The sequence below is a fragment of the Heterocephalus glaber genome, unplaced genomic scaffold (assembly GCF_053883595.1).
Source record: "Heterocephalus glaber isolate CG9 unplaced genomic scaffold, H.glaber_assembly_v1.0 deba00001481, whole genome shotgun sequence".
NCBI classification, from domain to species: domain Eukaryota; kingdom Metazoa; phylum Chordata; class Mammalia; order Rodentia; family Bathyergidae; genus Heterocephalus; species Heterocephalus glaber.
Genome location: NW_028258317.1, coordinates 5,688,883 through 5,709,396, shown reverse-complemented (window position 1 = coordinate 5,709,396; position 20,514 = coordinate 5,688,883). Strand labels below are relative to the sequence as shown.

The 20,514-nt window shown below is 39.5% G+C and overlaps 1 long non-coding RNA gene across 1 annotated transcript in view; it reads left to right on the top strand.

The window, feature by feature from the left end:
• The window catches only part of LOC110350002 (uncharacterized), an 81,721-nt gene that overhangs the window by 30,319 nt on the left and 30,888 nt on the right, over window positions 1–20,514 (top strand). The window contains exon 2 of the long non-coding RNA XR_002396242.2: window positions 9,028–9,091. This is a non-coding gene — a long non-coding RNA (uncharacterized LOC110350002). The remainder of the gene's footprint in view (window positions 1–9,027; window positions 9,092–20,514) is intronic.

Below are 20,514 nucleotides of genomic sequence, written 5' to 3'. Positions count from 1 at the left end.
CAGTAGATTTTTACTTGTTATCTAGTATGGTCTTGGATTTGTACTAGGTATACAAAAAGATGGCATAGAAATATTATATGCCGCCTTTATTTTTTACATTTCAGAGACTTCCAGTACTAGCACATATATATTTACTTCATTGTTTTCAATGTTTATTCATTATTCTTTTTATATGTATTTCAGAAAATATTCAATCAGATCCTTACTGATGGGCATTTACATTGTTTCCTGTGTGTGTGCAATTACAAACAAGGATGCAGTGAATATCCTGTAGTTCTATCTTTGCAGGCATGTGCAAATATATCTGTAGCACAGACTCCTAAAATGGAATTGCATTTTAAGTCTGATAGACATCGCCAAATTGTCCTCCAAAACTGTTCCAATTCACACTCCCATCAAATGTGTGAGAGCACCCATTTCTCTACTTTATTTGCAAGCCTGGATATTATCAGACTTAATTTTTTGCAAATATAGTGGGCAGAGAATGGCATTTCATTGTTTTATTTTGCATTTCTTCAAGTAGGAGTGAGGCTGAAAATCTTTTTAAAAGCTTACTGGTCACCTGTGCTTTTCTGTGAATTGTCTGTCCACATTTCCTATTTTTTACAGTGGATTGTCTTTTTAAAAAATTTAAATTGATGTGTAACTTCTATCTTCTATGGATAGTCAAGCCTTATAACTTTGTATATTGTATGTGTTACAGACATATTCTCCTAAGTTTGCCTTTGTTTTTTAATACTGTTTATGGTAGAAACTCACCTTTTTGATGGAGAACATGACAATTTCCATTGAGATCACTTTCCTTTAATGCCTTCCTGTCGCTGACAGAACCTATATTTAAGTAGGTTTCTTTTTTCTTTTTCTTTTTCTAGCCAAAATTCTTAGAGGACTATGGAAGAATCCTGACCTATTGGTAAGGAGTAGTCTTTTACTGGTTTTGCTATTGTCATTTTCCTTGTCTTGACAGAACAGCTTTTATGGTTTATATCCAGATGTCTCCCCAAAGCCCATGTGCTCATAGGCAGGCTTTTGAAAGATGATTGGATTATTGGAGTTTATGGCTGACTTCTTGTTAGGAGATGAGGTCTGGTGGGAAGAGCTGGGTCATTGGGAGCATGGCCTGGAAGGTTTTATCTACCTCCTTAGCTCCTGCTTTCTGGCTGTCTGCTTCTTGGGGCCATGACATGCGCAGCTTCTCTGTCTCCATTCCCTTGGGCCATGCTGTCCTGCCTTAGAGCCAGCTGACTATGAACTTAAACTTCTATACACTCAGTCAAAATAAGCCTTTCCTCCTTAAGGTGTGAGTATTCATTTTGTCTCAGCAACAAACAAAATGACTAAGGCAGCACCTCACTATTGGTTTACATATTTTCCTACAAATGAAAGTATTTTGTTTCATCTAAACTGTTAGGACTTCATGTCTTTTTCTTACTTAAAATTGTGTTACACAAGATTCTGGAAGGCCTCTTGTCTTTGGTTTAGATCATCATTTTAACAGTTGCTCAGGGCAGTTTTCATGATTCAGTGGCAATGACTCAGGGGCCAGCAGTGAGGTGTGAGCTAAGTGGATAGGACAAGACTTCTATGCCTTTTCAATCTGAAGAACAGCCATCAGGCTTATGTATGATCCCATCCAAAGGAACCAGTGGATTCTGTACTTCAGTCATCTTGGAAGCTGCTGCTCTAGAGCAAGCTCTTTATTTTCTAAAGGCTGGGTAGGTCTGGAGGGGTTCACAGCATGGTTTTTCATATTGTAACCTCTCCTTCCTTTTTTCGTAGGAAGCCTGTCTTGAAGCTCTTTGGTAACACACTAGATGAATGCTCATGGGTGTTCACAAAGCAGATTTTGATTAGGCCATCATGACATCATATCCTCTCTCTCTCTTCTACTCAGTGGTAACATTTCTCAATATTTCTTATTTTTTGAGCAGATTTTATTCATGTTTGCTCAAATATGTGAATGCTCTCATTTCAACCAAAAGTTCATCTGGAGAAAAAAGGTATAGCAAGGGGGAATTGAGTAGAGGGTCTTTTCTTATTATATTCATCTAAAAGGAACAATAACCATCTGTAGCAGTTATAAAGCTTTTGCCGCAGTTGAAAACCCTCACATGGGACAATACTGATCTCCTTTTAACAAGATATCCAAGGCAGGGTTGCTTCAGGCTTGGTTAACTGAGCAGCTCAACAAAGACCAAGATCCCTTGCATCTGGCACAGTACAGTCTCTGTGGTTTGCAAGTCATGTGCAAATACAACAGTGTACAATATTTTTCCTGCTGGTGGGTCCTCTACCAATCTCTTTTCAAGACTGAGGAAACCTTTCAAAGTCCCTTGAGATGATCCTTCATATCTCGTTTATCAGAACTGAAGCACATGGTCATTCCTAAACAAGTCACTGCCCAGGGAATGGGATTAGTCCAACATATTACAATCTGTTTAAGAGTTTATCTTCAGCAGGAGAGAGGGCCACCTTCCCTTGAGTGGTAGTTACTTGGTCTGAGAAAGGGTATTGTTAACAAGGAAGGGGAAATGGAAAGGCAACCAACAGTGTTTGCTTGGATACTGCTTTTTATTTTAATTAATTGTATTTTTCTAAAAAATTAATATGATCATTGTTGGAGCAATCCGATTCAGTATTTTGAGGTTTTATAGTTCATTTCAAATGATTGTAATAAGAAAGAGCGTGCATATGTGTTATTTTAAATCTGGTTCCAGTTCTCGAGGTGGTACTTAGTAGGAAGGAGATTAGAACTTTGTTGCTGTCAAGATAATCAAGCATTCAAAAGACTGCATTGTTGATGTCAAGAAAGAAAACTGGAGATCTATTAGGAGCAGAACTAGGTGTACGGATCTTTTATAACTTCATCATTCTCTCTTTGAATATTTAACACACAATCCAATTTTAGAATTTCATCTGTTTGAATTTGCATCCATTTAGTTTTGCAACAAAACTATGGTTTATTAGGAAGAAGTTGAATTAATTAATTAATTATTGTACTTTTTAGATTGGTTGAAAGCAGCTTGGACATGAGGATGGTGAAATAGTACCCACTGGTTCCAAATATTTTCTCCATTAAATGAAGTCGCAGTTTTGGGTTTTGTTTTTTTTTTTAAAGATGAAAATGTACAGTTTCTGTATGTAGACTGGTTGGTGAACAACCCAGATTGTGCTAAAAGGGTATTACATCTATCTCTGACAGTTGGCTGTGTGGCAGAGTAAGGTTGCAAGGTACAGATTCCCACTGACAGAATGAAACTGTATGTGTTCTGACTAGAGCCATGCTGGGCTCTGAAGACTCTGGAAATCTAGTTGTCACATACAGTGCAGACTGTTCATGGCTTGGCAAGGGTAATGAGATGTGCTGTGCACTGGATCAGGACACATGCGGTGCCCAGGGACGACCTCCAGCACCAGAGAATGTGAATTATGCCATATATACCTCCCAGCTATTTGAGCTAAATTGACCCTCCAGGGTCTGGAACCCAGTCCAAATTTCCTCATGCTGTTATGCTGTGGAATGTAAGAAGGGGAAGCGAGAAGAAGGCTCACCCTTTGCTATGCTTTTATATCCGTTCATACATAAGAACTGATTCTCCAAAGTAATTTTTCTTCATGTATCCAGACATTTGAACAATGCAACACAGAGTCAAGTCTTGAACTTCTGCAGCAAGATGTCCTGAAATTAAATACCATTCTCAGCCTTGGCAAATATTTTTCCCACTATTTCAGTGCTCCAGAGACCTGGTGGTCTTGTCTTACCAGGGGGTAGGGCTGGAGAGACAAACTGATGATGGTGGCATCAGCATGGGGTGAAAGGGGAACAAAAGATATGAGAGAGAGAGAGAGAGAGAGAGAGAGAGAGAGAGAGAGAGAGAGAGAGGGAGAGAGAGAGACTGTTTCAAAGAGAAGCTCTGGTAACAGGTTTCTGGGCAAATGAAAGTTGTATTGTCTTCCATCAGAGATGACTTGAAAATAAAGTGCTTTAATGCTAATACTGCAGATGTCTGCAGGAAACTGAGTACCACACTGAACACTGTAGTTAGATAGCTGTGCAAAAAAGTACATGAAGGAAAGGGCTAATGTGCAATACTTCTATTTAAGATAGAAGGAGGAAATAGAAATTGTGATAGCATGCTATTTCAAGTAATAATAGAAAGTACTTGATGTTTACATGGTGAATGGATCAATACTAATTCTGTAGTCAGCGCACATACAGTAGTTTGGATTATACAAATGATAGATGCGCTCAGTATAGCTGAAATTTCCACCCTGAAACATTTATTTCTTGCTGCATGTTAGATGGAATTTTCCACCCAACTATCTGGAAGGATTTGCATAAGAATGGTGATAGAGCAGTATTCTTTAATGATGTGCTTTTCTTTGTTAAACTTCAAAAATGTCTATGGTGCATGATGAGGTTTGGGTGAATTGCCAAGCTAATGCTTTTATATTTTCTTTAAAGAGCTTATCTTCTCTGTGTTGTGGGAGTTACTTTATATTGTGGTTATAAAGACAGTGGCAGTAAGGCTGAATTTTCAGCAGCCCCCAATAAATGCCTCCTCCTCTTCAAGATCTTAGTCCTCTTATGAAGGGAATTTGGAAAGACCCTGCTGTCACTGTTCTGCTGCTCCCATACCTAGCTCTTCTCACTCAGCATTGAGGATGCCATTCTCCAACTTGAACAATGTCTTCTTGTTAGCAGGAAATCAGTACCGTTCCTTTCAGACAGGCTAGAGATTGGCCCAAAGCCTGCTGCTCTTACTGAAGTTGAGTTGAATTATTTAGATGAGAGTCTGGAAGCAAATGCTATTTGTAAAGTGACCTTTTGGTCCTCCCCAAAGAACCCAATGTTTATAATGTGAGGAGGAAAAGGGGCTGGAATCTTGGGAATTCCAGGAATGCAGCCACCAAGCAAAAGAAGACTCACTCTTCAGATTTAGCTCCACAGCAAGGATTTGCAAGGACAAAAGTGGAAAACAAAACCCCAAAGTGGAAGCCTGCAAGGTAGTCAGAGAGAGGATTTCACATTAACCCTAGTTTCATTGAATCTTGAAACCCAAGTGTGGAAGGAAACTTAGAGGTCACCTAATCCCAAACCCTTTGTCTAATGCACCCTTTGTCTAATCTCTTTCCCAACACAGATTTGTAGCTCATTGGTCATCAGTTGCTGGTTGAATACCTCTAAGGACAATGAACTCACTTTCACACAACAACAAAGATAATAGAAGACATCTATGGAGGATTTACATGCTCTGGGCATGGTGATAAACCTTTGAGATTCATGGTCTTATTTAATGCACACAACAACAGCCTTATGAAGTAGATGTATTATTGTTACCCCTACTTTACAGATGGGGAAGCTGAGGCTTTCTGTGTTGCAGAGAAAGGGCTTAAGCCTACGAGGCTCCAGTGCTTGTGTTCTGAGTGTGGATGCCTCTTGCCCAGTCTGTACCCTCATTGGTAGACCTGATCAGTATTCTTCTGTGTATTGGTGACATTTGAGGTGCACCTTGCCCTTCTATGTGCTAGTCATTCATATATATGAGGCAGCTTTCTTGTCCTTCTAGTCTCCCGGATTTGTTAATTGCAAGAAAAACATTCTTCTTTGCCTCAGTTTGATGAGTTCATCTACAACCATTCCCATTCACCAGTGTTCTCAAAATATCTCACTTATTTATTTCCATTCATACAAAAAAGTTTCACTTATTTATTGACTATTTTGAGAAGATGTTATACTTTTTGCTGTCTTTTGTTAGGAGACAGTGGCCTTTGTTGGTGACATCTACCTTAAAGGCATCTATTCTGGTTGCCCAGAGAGGACTTTCAGAGAGCACATTATGAACTTTTTCCACAGCTCTTTTTAGGAAGAAGGCATTTAAAAAATCCAGAGCATTAAAATAAGCCAGGGTTGAGCTTCCATGTCATTGTCAGTGGAAAAAGCAATGCCATAGTAAAGGACAGAAAGCCTTCTTGCAGAGCTTTAGAGGTGGTCTTCTGGCCCTGTAATGGGCAGTGCTCTCTGAGGTAAAGAAGGATCCAATTCAGCCTCTGACCTGCATTCTCTAAAGCTCTCGGGTATGTCACCACACCCTCCCTGCATCAGCTTCTAGGCTTGTGAAAGGTGATCATGCTGTTGACACTCTGGTGCTGTATTTCTCATGGAGAAAATTCTAACTCAAAACCAGCCAACCAGGGCCTTCCTATGATCTTGGGCAAATCACGTTTCTGGCGTCCAGTGTCCTCATTTGTAGAGATAAGTAAGCCTTCTTAATAGGGTATGAAAAGAGTTAAGTGAAATGATGGTGAAAGCACCCAGCTTCATGAAATCAGTTGAATTGCTCCATCACAGGAGAAATAGCTAACTTTTACTGAGCATTTTCTACATGCTAGCTTCAGAGATATATTACTTATTTATTTCTCATGTGAGTCTTAGTTATATATACAACTATTACTACTCATGAGGAAACTGAGGCACAGAAAAAGTAAGTCTTTGTTCACAATTTCATGGTTACTAAGTGGAAGAGTTGAAGTATGAACTCAGATGCCAGGTAGTGCCTTTGTGCTATTGGTAAATGTGTCCCTTAAATGAGGTGTTATTTCTCTCTGAAGAATCACTGAGTACAGATGAGTTGGTGCTAGAGACCTGTGGTCCCTTCCTTATCCCTGGAGAACAATGCCCGTGTGGGTTTACATTTGTTGCAGCTCCCAGCCATGATGAGGGCCTTTCTGATGGCTGGAGTGTGTCGCTGCAGTCCCACAGAGAGCCCCATTATAGCACAGCTCTGCATAGATCAAGAAGAGTGTGAGCTAGGCTGCCATAGAGCCTACAGAAGAGATTGACCAAAGAGGATCACATTAAAATAATTGTGAGTTAAAGGTATAGACTGGCTAAAGCAAGGTTATTCTGAGTTAAAAAAATTTTTTTTCATCAGTAACATGAAATTGAAGAAAATTTTAAAGGAGTAATTTACATTAAAAGTATTTTTCTATAATCCTTGTGTTCTTCTCTAAATCCAAATCGCTCAAGAAATACTTTTGTTTCTTACCTGCTTTCCTCCTTTCTGATTCTGCAGCAAAGCAAGGCCAAGAGAAGGAAGCAATATTCCTCTAGCGGTTGAAAAATATCAAGTATTTTTTATAGTAGGGGACACTTGAGTTCCCATTTAATGAGGTGGGAATAATACTAGGTTGTATTAGGAAATCTGACTTTTAGTGCTGGTTTTGTGTGACTTTGAGAAGTGCACAACCCCCCTCAGGGTCTCCTGTTCTTGGAGTCGGTGAATGTGATTTGTAAGATTGCCTCCCAAGTTGGATGCTGTGTGTGTTCATCTTCTCTCTGTTGCTATGAAAAATACCTGAGCTCAATCAACTTAAAAAGAAAAAAGATTTATATTGGTTCACTGTTTCAGAGTGTTTAGTCCCTGGTTAATTGGCACTGTTGTTTCTGGGCCTGTGGGGAGGCAGCTCATCATGGTGGCAGCTGTGGTACAGCAAAGTTGCTATGTTGCTCATCTTAAGGCCAGGAAGAAGTCAGAGAGAGACAGAGAGAGAGAGAGAGAGAGAGAGAGAGAGAGAGAGAGAGAGAGAGAGAGAGTGGGGGAGAGAGAGAGAGAGAGAGGAGACAGAGATGGAGATACCACTATTCCATAACCCCCTTTGAGGGCACACCTCTCTTGATCTAAAACCTTTCATTAGACCTCACCTCTTAAATATTCCACCACCTCCCAGTAGCACCATGGCCTGGTGATCAAGTCTTTTACACATGGGCTTCAGATGTCAGATCTACACTATAGCACTATGCATCTCAGCAGCTCAAGTTGAGGTAGGTCAAGGAAATTTAGTCAACATGACTGGAGTTCCTATTCGGCATCACACCTTTGTGCTGGGCACATGGCTACACAAAACGAAAACAAAGACATGAGCCATCAGGCCAGTGCAGTCCCAGCTTTAGGCTGATGGAATTGATTATATCCCAGCATTGTCTTTTACTTGCTACAGAGCTGCATTCCAGTAGTTTGCATTTTGTGGCTCGTTTTCCTCATAGGATGTGCTAATGAAATTAATTAATACATGTCAAGGGACTTGTATGGTGCCTGGCACCTTGTAAGTATCCAAATAATATTTGTTATTAATCACATAAAAATTAAAATATTTCAATTGAGCGAAGTGTTCTGAGTAAATATATCAGGAGGATATTCTTGGCCTGGGAAGTAGTGATTGAAGTTCAGATCTGAAGTTTACTAGTTGGAGGGGGAGTAGACTGGAGTCTCAGGTAGGGGGAACAGTACATATAAAGCCAGATGGTGGGAAAAATACACATTTCGGGGAACTTAAAATAGGCCAAGGTAAAGAGGAACAAGGAAAAACATGGAGAAAATGAATTCAGAGAGGGGGACAGGGAGCAGATCATCATGGATCCTGTCTTTGAGCCTAAGATGTAGAAAAACTATGCTATGGCTTGAATGTGTCCCTCAATTTTCACATGTTGGAAACCTGGTTCTTAACATAGCTGTGTTGAAAGATGGAACCGTTGGAAGGTATATGGGTTATAAGGGCTCTACCCTCATGAATGGATAAATCTATTAATGGATTAATAGATTAATGGGCTAATGGGTTACCATGAGAGTGGCTTTCTAATGATACCCTTCCACATGTTATAATGCAATATGAAGGAACTCACCCGATGCTCGGCAGAGGCCAACACCATAGTCTTGGAGTTCTTAGCTTCCAGAACTGTGAACCAAACAAATGTCCATTCTTTATGTTATAGCTTGTGTCTAGATGTCTCCCCAAAGCCTCATGCAGTCATAGGTGGGGCTTTTTCAGATGTGGTTGGATCTGAGTGTGTGATGCTGAGATTAAGGGTGTGTGATTACTAAATCAGTCCACTGGTTTTGCACCCACCCTAAACCTGGTAGCCTAGATAGAATATAAAAGAGGCAGAAAGAAGCTGCTAAGGTCATTTGGACTTGCTGCTTGCTGTTCTTGCCTGCCTGCTTGATATGGACTATTTCTCCTCTTCAGTGTCCCTCCGCCGTGCTATCCTGCCTTGGAGCCAGCTGACAATGGACTGAAACCTCTACAAACTGTGAGCCAAATAAATCTTTCCTCCTTTAACTTTGGGTGTTGGGTATTTTGTCTCAGCAATGAGAAAAAGTAACTAAGACACTTTATAATTTATCTGGTTTCAGATACTTGGTTGTAGCAACAGAAAACAGGCTAAGACAACTATTTGTTTTCTGGAGTTTGAGGTTCTGGTTATACCCATGAATCTGACACTCTGAAGTGATGGTTAACAAGGGTTTGGCTTCCTTTAGGGTGGAAACCTGTAGGAACCAGCTTCTAAGTTGTGGCCCAGAAGGACTGATGTCACTGGGACCATCATGTACTCAGATCAGACTTTAGGGACCCAGATCCCAGACTGATCATTTAAGTGGCTTCTTCAATGCCCTAAAAATAGTCAGATCTAAATAGGGTTGTTAGACCAAACTGAAATTCTTTTCTGTCTTGGGCAGACAAACTTTCATGGATATTTGGCTTTTGAGATCTCATCTTTCATTTGAGAATATGATGAAACCCGTGTATTTTCTATCGCGAGATGGTTTACACACTTAGATCTCACTTTGAGTCCATTTTCAGGGTGGGGTTTGGGTCCTCATGAAACTCATCCATTGTCCCAGATTAAGTGTCTTTCAATACCCAGTATTGATAACTGTGGATTTTCCCTCAATAGCTCAGTATCTCCATATTGGCCCACCACCCCTAGTCTCTCCCCTCTTTTCTTTCTCTACAGACATTGCCTTGGTTTTGGGCCATCGTACTTTCTTCTAGGCTATTTTAATTTCCTCTGAATTTGTTTCTTTGTCTTTAGTTTCCTTCCTCTCCAAGTCAGTTCTTTATATATTCTATAGAAAGACATTTTATTAGAGTGGGGGAAGTTTTGAAATAAAAATAAATAAAATTATAAAAATACATTTTCAGAATAAAATAAGTAAGCCTTAAAATGCAAATTAGTCAAATATTCATATTTTCAGTATCCAGAGGCAAACAATGGTATATCTTTCACTAATATATTTTTATGGAAAATATTGTAGTAATGATCAAACTACATGCATGTGTATTCTTATATCCAGATATTTTACTGAAAATTTATTTTTCCTTTAGCCATATATATTGGAAATTTTGAAACATACACAAAAACAAGGATAATATTGTGATTCCCCCCTCCCATCATATATCATTACCTTGTCTCTGAAATTATAAAAATTGTAGTAAGTGAGCTTTTGATGTGTAACAAATGCCCTCAAAATTTAGTGTCCTAAAATCACAACTATTTATATGGTACCTCATCTCTGAAGCAGTGATTTGGGCTGGGCTCAGTGGTGTGGTTCTTTTGTTCATCTCAGCTGACTTCCTTCATGCATCTGTGTTTGTGCCACTTATCTAGGTGACTCTCTTTTGGGGATTGGCCAACATCTCAGTTGACAGGACAGAGTGGGTCGTATCTGTCATCATCCAGCAAGCTAGGTCAGGGCTTCTTCACCTGGTGATGGAAAGCTTCCAGCACAGCAAGAGAGTATTTTTCAAGCTCCTGCTTGCAAATCATTTACTAGCATTTCGTTGGTCAAAGCAAGTTACAGGGTCAGGCTACATTGAGAGGTGGAGGAATACATACTACCTCTTAAAGGAAGTCATATATCATATTGCAAGAGTATGGCTATAGAAGGAGAATTATTTGTGGCCATCGTTATAATCAACCACAAATGTGTTGCTAATCTTAACATTAGTAAATCATCATTTTTTGATGTTACTAATAACTTGTCATGAATATAATTTAGATGGCTGTTATTGTGTTACCTGGTAAATGTACCGAAGCTTGCATAACCATTCTTCTATTGTTGAGTAATGCAGTCATTGCTATTTTTCTGCCATTATTAATAAGGCTACAATGAATGCTTTGTTCATAAAGCTTTCTCTGGTTTTAGGATTATTTCCTTAGAGTAGTCACAAAAGTGATATCACTGTGTCAAACATTTTACAGCTCTTAATATATTTTGCCAAATTGCTTTCCAGAAGGGTTGTATCAATTTACACTCCCACCAGAGTGTGAGAGTGCCCCATAGTGATCCTTCTAAAATGCAAATCTGATTATCTCATGCTTGGTTTAAAAGTGATCTCTGTTGCCTTTACAATAAAGACTACACTGTGCAATACAGAGCTATGTACTATAAAACTTTTGGATAAATGCAAATCTATTTTAGCTTCATAAGACCCTGTATCCAAGGTCATGGAATCTAGTGAAGAGGCAAAATTGGGTAGGCAGAACCTAAAGAAGTTGTTTTCATGTTGTCCTTCAGTATCTGTATCATTATTATAGAAGAGTAAGCTAAGGGTCAGAATGAACAGCATTAAAACTGGCAATGTATTTATAGCTTTCCATCTATGATGTCTATTTTAGCATCATATAATCTTTGTGAATGAATATACATTTGTAAGTTTAAGTATATATTTAACCAATAGACACTGTAACATATATTTGTTTTGTTGGTTAGAATTCTTTGTTTTTTGAAATCTAGGCAGATTTGGAATGAGATAGATCTGGATTTGAATTCAAGTTTCTGACAGTTTTTCTAGATTCATTAGAATTCGGCAAGACTTAAGTAAGCCTCAGTTTTGCTGTGTGTTAAGTCTTGGATAGTAATACCCAGGTGTTAGGGGTTTAGTGATGAATCAATATATACATGAAATGTTTTTCAGAATCATTCAATAGTTAGTATTATAATTATTATGTGAGATGAATATGTAATAGAAGGGAAAATAAATATAACCAAGATTGGGAGGTTTTAATAATCTAAGACTATAAATTTTTAACTTTTTTTTTTTGGTACTGGGGATCAAACTCAGGTCCTTGCACTTGGGAGGCAGGCAGCAGAACCACTGAGCTAAATCCCCAGCCTCCAAATGTGTGACTTTTAACACTCAAGTTAATATGGTCTGGGACTCAATTCAGTCTGCTACTTGGAGTTTGGGCATTTTTGAAGTTTCCTGGTATTGTTCAGGATCTTCAGGTTTGTGAGTCATTGGTCCTTGATGCTCATGTTCGATCTACTTCCTGAAGAAGGAGAGCAGTAACATGTTGCATTCCTTTGGGCAATTTTGACTAAGGATTTCCAGGGAGCCCTATCTACTGCCTGGAATGTCCAGCACCATATGGTATTGGAGGATGACATTTGTGGATGGGAGCTGGTCCTGAGCACTGGCTGTTCTCCAGAGGAGGGTCTGCTGAAGTTTTCTCCACCCTAGGGACAAGACTTGCTTGTTATTGCATAGCAAAGAATGCTTCTACAGATTTGATGAGGCATATTTGGTTTTATGATGCCCTCTTTCTTAGAAATGTTCTAGAATGGCACATCCTATAAAAATATAGTGTGAGCCATGTATCTAGTATTCAAATTTCTAGTAGACATATATATATGTATATGAAATCAATTTCAATGATGTTATTTAACCCAGTATAGTATATCCAACATACTATTTCAACATGTAATCTATATAAAATTGTTAATGAAATAATTGGTGTGATTTTGCTCATATGAAGTTTTTGAAATCCATTGTATATTTTACACTTGCAAGTTGGACTGATCACATTTTAAGCACTCAGTAGCCACATGTGGCTAGTACAGTACCTACTTTTTAGGATGGCATAGTTCTAGAGAAAAACTACCTGGGCTCCACAGGGTACAACTCTCCAGGAGCACAGGTCTTGATATCCATATGTAACTATTTTTCCTGAAAATCTACTTCTGGCACCAGCTTGGCTGAGTCTGTAAAGGTCAGGATTTATTATATTCTGGGTCTAGAATTAGTCCATTTAACCTATAATTATGTCTGGTTTACAAAGCTATACTCTATTTCCCTTATAGTGAGTTTCCTTCTGATGGTCACTTGTATTTTCCTCCTTCTATTGCTATTATCTTGACCTATTAGAGAAAAACATTTTTAATTTTTAAACATCAGTATGTAGGAGGCAAGAGAGTAAGAGTTTAACTCTTTTCCTCCCATGAGGCTCTTCTCTCCTATGTGGATTTGTGGATACAGAAATGCGTGGGAATGTGTGCTTTAAGAGCACAAGGATACGATAGAGTGTGAATGACTCTTAACAATGTCCACAGTGTCTGAGTCTTAGGCAATGACCCAGCTAAAGTAATAATGATGTGCTCTTGGAAGTGAAATTAGGTGGAATAACAAAGGAATGGTATGGAAGGAGAGAATAAGTTCTGCACTGGTAGAAACCTCCTAGGGGAGGTATATACTGGGAAGACGTCCCGGTAGTGACAAAGAGGGTCATTAACATTCTATGGTGGGAGACAGGCAGGTCTGCCCACACCCTGCCGAGGTCCCCAGTTGCGTGGAACACACGCCGAATCAGCCCGCTGCAGACAGGCAGGTCTGTGCACGCCCTACCGAGGTCCTGAGTCACGCGGAAGACACCAAATCACCCCACTGCAGACAGGCAGCCACCTGATTCCACATTACCAAGGCGCAGAGGACACCAGACCACCAGACCAAGGTACTGAGTCCCACTGTTCCCGGCACAGAGGTAGGGCCTTCTGAGCCGTTGTCGCACTGCTCCTGGTCCAGAGGAAGGGGCTTCCCAGTCACCATCCCTCCCGGTGCTCCCAGCCCAGAGGAAAGGGCTTTTGGGCCACCTTCTGTCCCGCTGCTCCTGGCCCAGAGGAAGGGGCTTCCGGGCCACCATCCCTCCCACTGCTCTCGGCCCAGAGGGAGGGGCTTCTGAGCCACCATCCCACTGCTCCTGGTCCAGAGGAAGGGGTTTCCTGGCCACCATCCCTCTGGCTGCTCCCAGCCCACAGGAAAGGGCTTTTGGGTCACCATCCCTACCGCTGCTCCCGGCCCCTGTCCCACCTCACCCAGCTCAGAGGAGGTAATCCGTGCAGGTGCTAACAGCCCCCCCCCCCCGTCGAAATGAGAAAACACATAAATAAGTCTCAAAGCCAGACTTCCAGATCACCTACAGCAACCCCAAAGGGAAATCAGATGGAACACTCTGATACTCAACCACCTGGACCCACTGAACTGGCAACAAAAGGGGATCTGGAAAAAATGAAATCAGAAATAATTTCTCAAATAACAGGAGAAATTGTGTCCCTAGTGCAAGACATGATTAATAAATCTAGAGAGGACCTGAGGAACATGATGGAATCCCAACATAAGAAACAAATGAAATCCATAAAAAAGATGCAAATAGATTTCCAGGAGATGAAAAACTCCATTGAAAGTCTACACAGCAGAATGAGCCAATGTGAGGACAGAATTTCAGATATAGAAGATAAGATTGCAATTAGTGACCAGAAAAAGAAAAATTGCTTCAAAATTATACGGGAACATGAGAAATCAATCCAGCAGCTGCTAGATGATGCAAAGAATAACATAAGACTGATTGGGCTCAATGAAGAAACAGGAGAGAGTGGAGATGACATAAAAAAATCTCTTCACAGATAATGGCAGAAAACTTCCCAAGCAGGGGAAAAGAGCTTGACATACAGATAAGTGAGGCATATAGGACTCCAAATAGCCTTGATAAAAAAAAATCTACACATAGGCATATAATTGTTAAGATTCCAGAAACACAACAGAAGAACAAAGTTCTCCAAGCACTGAGAGAAAAGAAACAAATCACATACAAAGGAAAGCCCATCAGAATCACAGCAGACTTCTCAACACAAACCATCAAGGGAAGAAGAGCTGGGAGTGACATATTCCAAGCCCTAAAAGAAAACAGCCTCCAACCCAGATTGATGTACCCTGCAAAACTATCTTTCAAAATGGATGGAGAAATAAGATACTTTCATGACAAAGAGCACCTTAGGAACTTCGTGAATACCAAACCAGCACTCCAAAGAATTTTACACAATAGCCTAGGAACAGACATTGAGGATCACAACCCCAGGAAGCAAAGCAGAATGAACCCATCTGGCATGGCAAGAAATTAAATGTAAAGGGGGAGAACCCAACAAAAAGAAAAAGTCATGGCAATGACAAGTCAATACGTTTCAGTTATAATCATCAACGTTAATGGTCTCAATTCACCAATCAAAAGAAATAGACTGGCAGAATGGGTCAAGAAGCAAAATCCAACAATATGCTGCATACAAGAAACACACTTCATTCAAAAGGAAACTCATAGACTGAAAGTTAAAGGGTGGAAAAGAATACTGCATGCAACAGGAACCCGAAAAAAAGCAGGAGTAGCTATCCTCTTGGCAGATCAAGTAGATTTCAAACCAACACTGATGAAGAGAGATGAAGAAGGACACTACATCCTTGTAAAGGGAAGAATCCAAGAGGAAGAGATGACAATCATAAATATGCACCAAACACTAGTGCACCCAACTATATCAAACAAATACTAACGGACATGAAAAGTCACATATGCACTAATACAATTGTAGTGGGGGACCTCAACACCCCATGGTCACAAATAGATAGATCAACTAGACTAAAAATAAGTAATGAAATACTAGAACTCAATCGAACTCTTGAACAAATGAACTTAACAGATGTTTACAGAGTCTTCCACCCCACAAAATCAGAATACACATTCTTCTCAGCTGCACATGGGTCATCCTCCAAAAGAGACCACATACTCACACATAGAACATGTTTAAGTAAGTGCAAAGGAATTGAAGTTATGCCCTGTATATTATCAGACCATAGTGCAATGAAATTGGAGATCCATAACAAAAGAAACTCAAAAGATTTCATAAACACATGGAAATTGAACAACACACTTCTGAATAACCAATGGGTCACAGAGGAAATTAAAGAAGAAATCAGACAGTTTCTTCAATTAAATGACAATGACAATACAACATATCAGAATCTATGGGACACAATGAAAGCAGTCTTATGAGGGAAATTCATAGCAGTGAATATGCATATTAGGAAAACAGAATGAGCCCAATTAAACAACCTGATGCTGCACCTCAAGCTTCTAGAAAAAGAAGAGCAGGACAACCCCAAAGCTCATACAAGAGAGGAAATTATAAAGATCAGAGGAGAAATCAATGCAATGGAGACTAAGAGAACAATACAAAAAATCAATGAAGCCAAGAGTTGGTTCTTTGAAAGAATCAACAAAATTGATAAACCTTTAGTCAACCTTCTCAGAAAAAGGAAAGAAAAGGCCCAAATCCACGCAATTAGGAATGAAAAGGGTGAAACTACAACAGACCCAGCAGAAATCCAGAGGATCATCAATACCTACTCCCAGAACCTATACGTCAATAAGATGGACAACACAGAAGAAATGGACAGATTCCTAGATACATATGAATTACCAAAGTTGAATGAAGAAGACCTAAAAATTCTGAACAACCCAGTATCAGCCAATGAAATTGAAAATGTAATTAAAAACTTATCACCTAAGAAAAGCCCGGGCCCTGATGGCTTCACTGCTGAATTCTACAAGACATTTAGAGAGGAACTGCTGCCACTACTCTTTAAACTCTTCAATGAAATTGAAAGGGAAGCAATACTCCCAAATTCATTCCTGGAAGCAAGCATCACCTTGATCCCCAAATCAGAGAAAGATCCAACTGAAAAACAGAACTATAGGCCAATCTCACTAATGAACATAGATGCAAAAAGCCTTAATAAGATACTGGCAAACAGAATGCAGAAGATCATCAAGAAGATCATACACCCTGATCAAGTGAGATTCATCCCAGGGATGCAGGGATGGTTCAATATATGAAAATCGATTAATGTAATATACTATATCAATAGAGCCAAGGACAGAAACACTATGATTATCTCCATAGATGCAGAAAAAGCATTTGACAAAATCCAACATGCATTCATGATAAAAACCCTACAAAAAATTGGAATAGATGGTCTCTACCTCAAACTCATAGAAGCCATCTATGAAAAACCAACAGCCAATATCATACTAAATGGTCAAAACCTGAAATCCTTCACACTAAAATCAGGAACAAGACAAGGATGTCCACTATCACCACTCTTGTTCAATATAGTTCTGGAAACATTAGCCACAGCAATTAGACAAGAGAAAGAAATAAAAGGAATAAAGATAGGAAATGAAGAAGTCAAATTGTCATTATTTGCAGATGACATGATACTCTATATAGAAGACCCCAAGAATGCCACCAAAAGTCTTCTAGACTTAATAACCAAATTCAGTCAAGTAGCTGGTTACAAGGTCAACACACAAAAATCAATAGCTTGCCTCGACCAATGTCTACCAATGACAGACTCACTGAGAGGAAAATAGGGCAAAAAATTCCTTTCACAATAGCATCCAAAAAACTGAAATACCTAGGAATCATCCTAACGAAAGAAATCAAAGTCCTCTTCTCTGAAAACTATGGCACTCTGAAAAGAGAGATTGAAGATGATATCAGAAAATGGACAGACATTCCCTGCTCCTGGATAGGAAGGATTAATAGAGTGAAAATGGCCATCCTTCCAAAACTGCTATATAGATTTAATGCAATTCCAATTGAGATCCCAGCAGCATACTTCACAGACCTTGACAAAACAATCCAAAAATTCATTTGGAGCAAGAAGAGACCCAGAATAGCAAAAGCAATTCTAGGTAACAGAGACATGGCAGGGGGTATCACAATCCCCAACCTGAAACTCTACTACAAAGCTACTGTGATAAAAACAGCATGGTACTGGCAAAGAAACAGACCTAAGGACCAGTGGAACAGATTAGAAGATGCAGAAACAACGCCAGACACACTCAGCCATCTCATCTTCGACAAAGGAGCCAAACACCCTCACTGGAGGAAAGATAGCCTCTTTAATAAATGGTGCTGGAAAAATTGGGCTTCAACTTGCCAAAGATTAAAACTAGACCTGTATCTCTCACCATGCACTAAACTAAAATCAAAATGGATTAAAGATCTAAATATTAAAATAGAAACTCTGAACCAGTTGGAACAGAGGTTAGGTAGAACCCTTGAAGACATCAGTGTAGGAAAAGATTTTATGAACAAAACCTCAGTTGCCCGTGAGCTAGCACAAACAATCAACAAATGGGATCTCTTCTTATTAAAAAGCTTCTGCACAGCAAGAGAAACCACCAGCAGTGTGAAGAGACAATCCACAATGTGGGAAAAAATCTTCACCTGCTCTTCCTCAGACAAAGGTTTACTATCTTGAATCTATAAAGAACTTAAAAAGATCAGACCTCCCAAATTTAAAGACCCAATCCAAAAATGGGCATCTGAAATGAACAGATATTTCTCAGACAAAGAAGTAGAAATAGCATATAAATACATGAAAAAATGTTCAACGTCACTGGTCATTCGAGAGATGCAAATGAAAACAATGCTGAGATTCCACTTCATTCCAGAAAGAATGGCTACTACCATGAAATCAACCAATAAGAAATTCTGGCAGGGCTATGGGGAAAGAGGAAGCCTGCTCCACTACTGGTGGGAGTATAGACTGGTGCAAGCACTGTGGAAATCAGTATGGAGATACCTCAAAGAACTAGGACTGGAAATCCCATTTGACCCTGCTATTCCACTGCTGGGCATCTTCCCCAAAGAATTAAAGGAATCATACCACAGTGATATATGTGCACCCATGTTCATAGCAGTGCAGTTTGTAATAGCTAAAACTTGGAAACAGCCCAAATGCCCATCAACTGGAGACTGGATAAAGAAAATGTGGTTTTTTAATAAAATGGAGTACTACTCAGCCATAAAAAATGAGAAATTAGAGACATTTATAGCTAAGTGGATGCACATTGAGGCAATACTCTTAAGTGAAATAAATAGGACACAGATGTGTAAATACCGAATAGTTTCTCTGGTGTGAGAAACTGAAAGTGTAAATAAGGACTAAATGTGTAATAGGTCATGTGAAATAGGAAGAAAAGGGGCAAAGAGGAAGGAAGTGGGAGGGCTAGGGGAAAGGATAGAAAGGAATGGGATTAATATGAGAAAATGGAAAAATAGGAACAAAATCTTTGTAAATAAGGAAGACTGGAGGGGTTGAAGGGAGGGCTGGGCAAGGGTGAAAAATAAGAACCAAGAGAGACTTTGTAAAGGTGAAAATTTCCAATGATGAATGTCATTATATTGTATACCTAAAATGTACCAATTATTAGAATGAATAATCGATAATGTAAAATAGGAATAAAAGGTCCAAAGGGGTAGGGGTAGTGGGAGGCACAGGGGAAAGGAAAGAAGGGAAAGGAAAAAATGATGAGAAATGGAAAAAATGGAAATAAAGTCTTTGTAAATAGGGAAGGGTGGAGGGCGTGAAGGGAGGGCTAGGAATGGGGAAAAAATAAGAACCAAGATGCATTATATAAAGGTACAATTCCCAATGAGAAATGTAATTGTGTTGTATACCTACAATGTACCAATAAAAGAATTTAATACAAAAAAAAATTCTATGGTGGATAAGAGCTTCAAGACATGACTACTTATTTCCTGAGGTAGGCATTGTTATCCTTGTTTCAAAGATGAAATGGTGAAGCTCAGAGAGGCTAAATAACTTAGTCAGAGTCTAAAGAAAAGGCTCAGGTCTGAAAGGCTCCAAAGACCTTGCCATTTCACTGTCTCACTGCTGCCATAGAATAGGTGGTTAAGGATTGGCTGCAGGGACTGGCTAAAGTGCACCAGAGGAGGCTTTGCCAGAGAACAAGAGGTCTTTACAGCAAATACAGTTTCTTACAAAGGATACGGTCATAGTGCATCATTGTTCTAGTTGCTATGACAGTGAAACAAATTACTCCAAAATAGCATAAAACAGTCCTTTATTGTTCTCTGAATTCCATGGGTCGTGAATTTGGACAGGGCAGGGTGAGTGGCTCATCTCTGCTCTATAGCATGTGAAGCCTCAGGTGGAAGACTCAGGTTGAGAACTGGTGTGAGCTGAAGACTCATTCCATTAGGTGTTTGGTAATTGAGATTGGTTATATTTTTAGACACCTCAGACCTTCCCATGTTTCCTGTCTGTGTCATCTTTCTTCACATGGACTGGTTTCAGCTTTCTCACAGCATGATGGCTGCATTCTAAAAGCTAGTGCCAGACAAAGATCACATTGCTTACCACTGCTTTGTTCCAGGAATCATGCACCATGCGCTGTATACATTGTATAAAGTCCCTTACTGTTTGAAGGGGAGGTGAAATGAACTCAGCCTCTTAATGGGAGTTAAGTGTCAAGGTTCTGCAAAGGTATGTGGGACCAGAAGCATGGCTCTGATCATTTTTGGAAAATGCATGTGTCATGGCCATTAAAGAAGGAGAAGTAAATAGGTAACTGGGAAGGAAATGTTTTATTGAAAGGCCACAGTCTCTAGTAAATGTCAAAATAGTGAAAGGGAATTAGAAAATTATAAAAAGGCAAATTACTTCAAATGCAAATGGGGAATACTTGAAAAGATTTCTTCCAGCTGAATAGCCTCTCAAAAAAAAGCAGGGATGCCACCCTTGTAGAATGTAGAC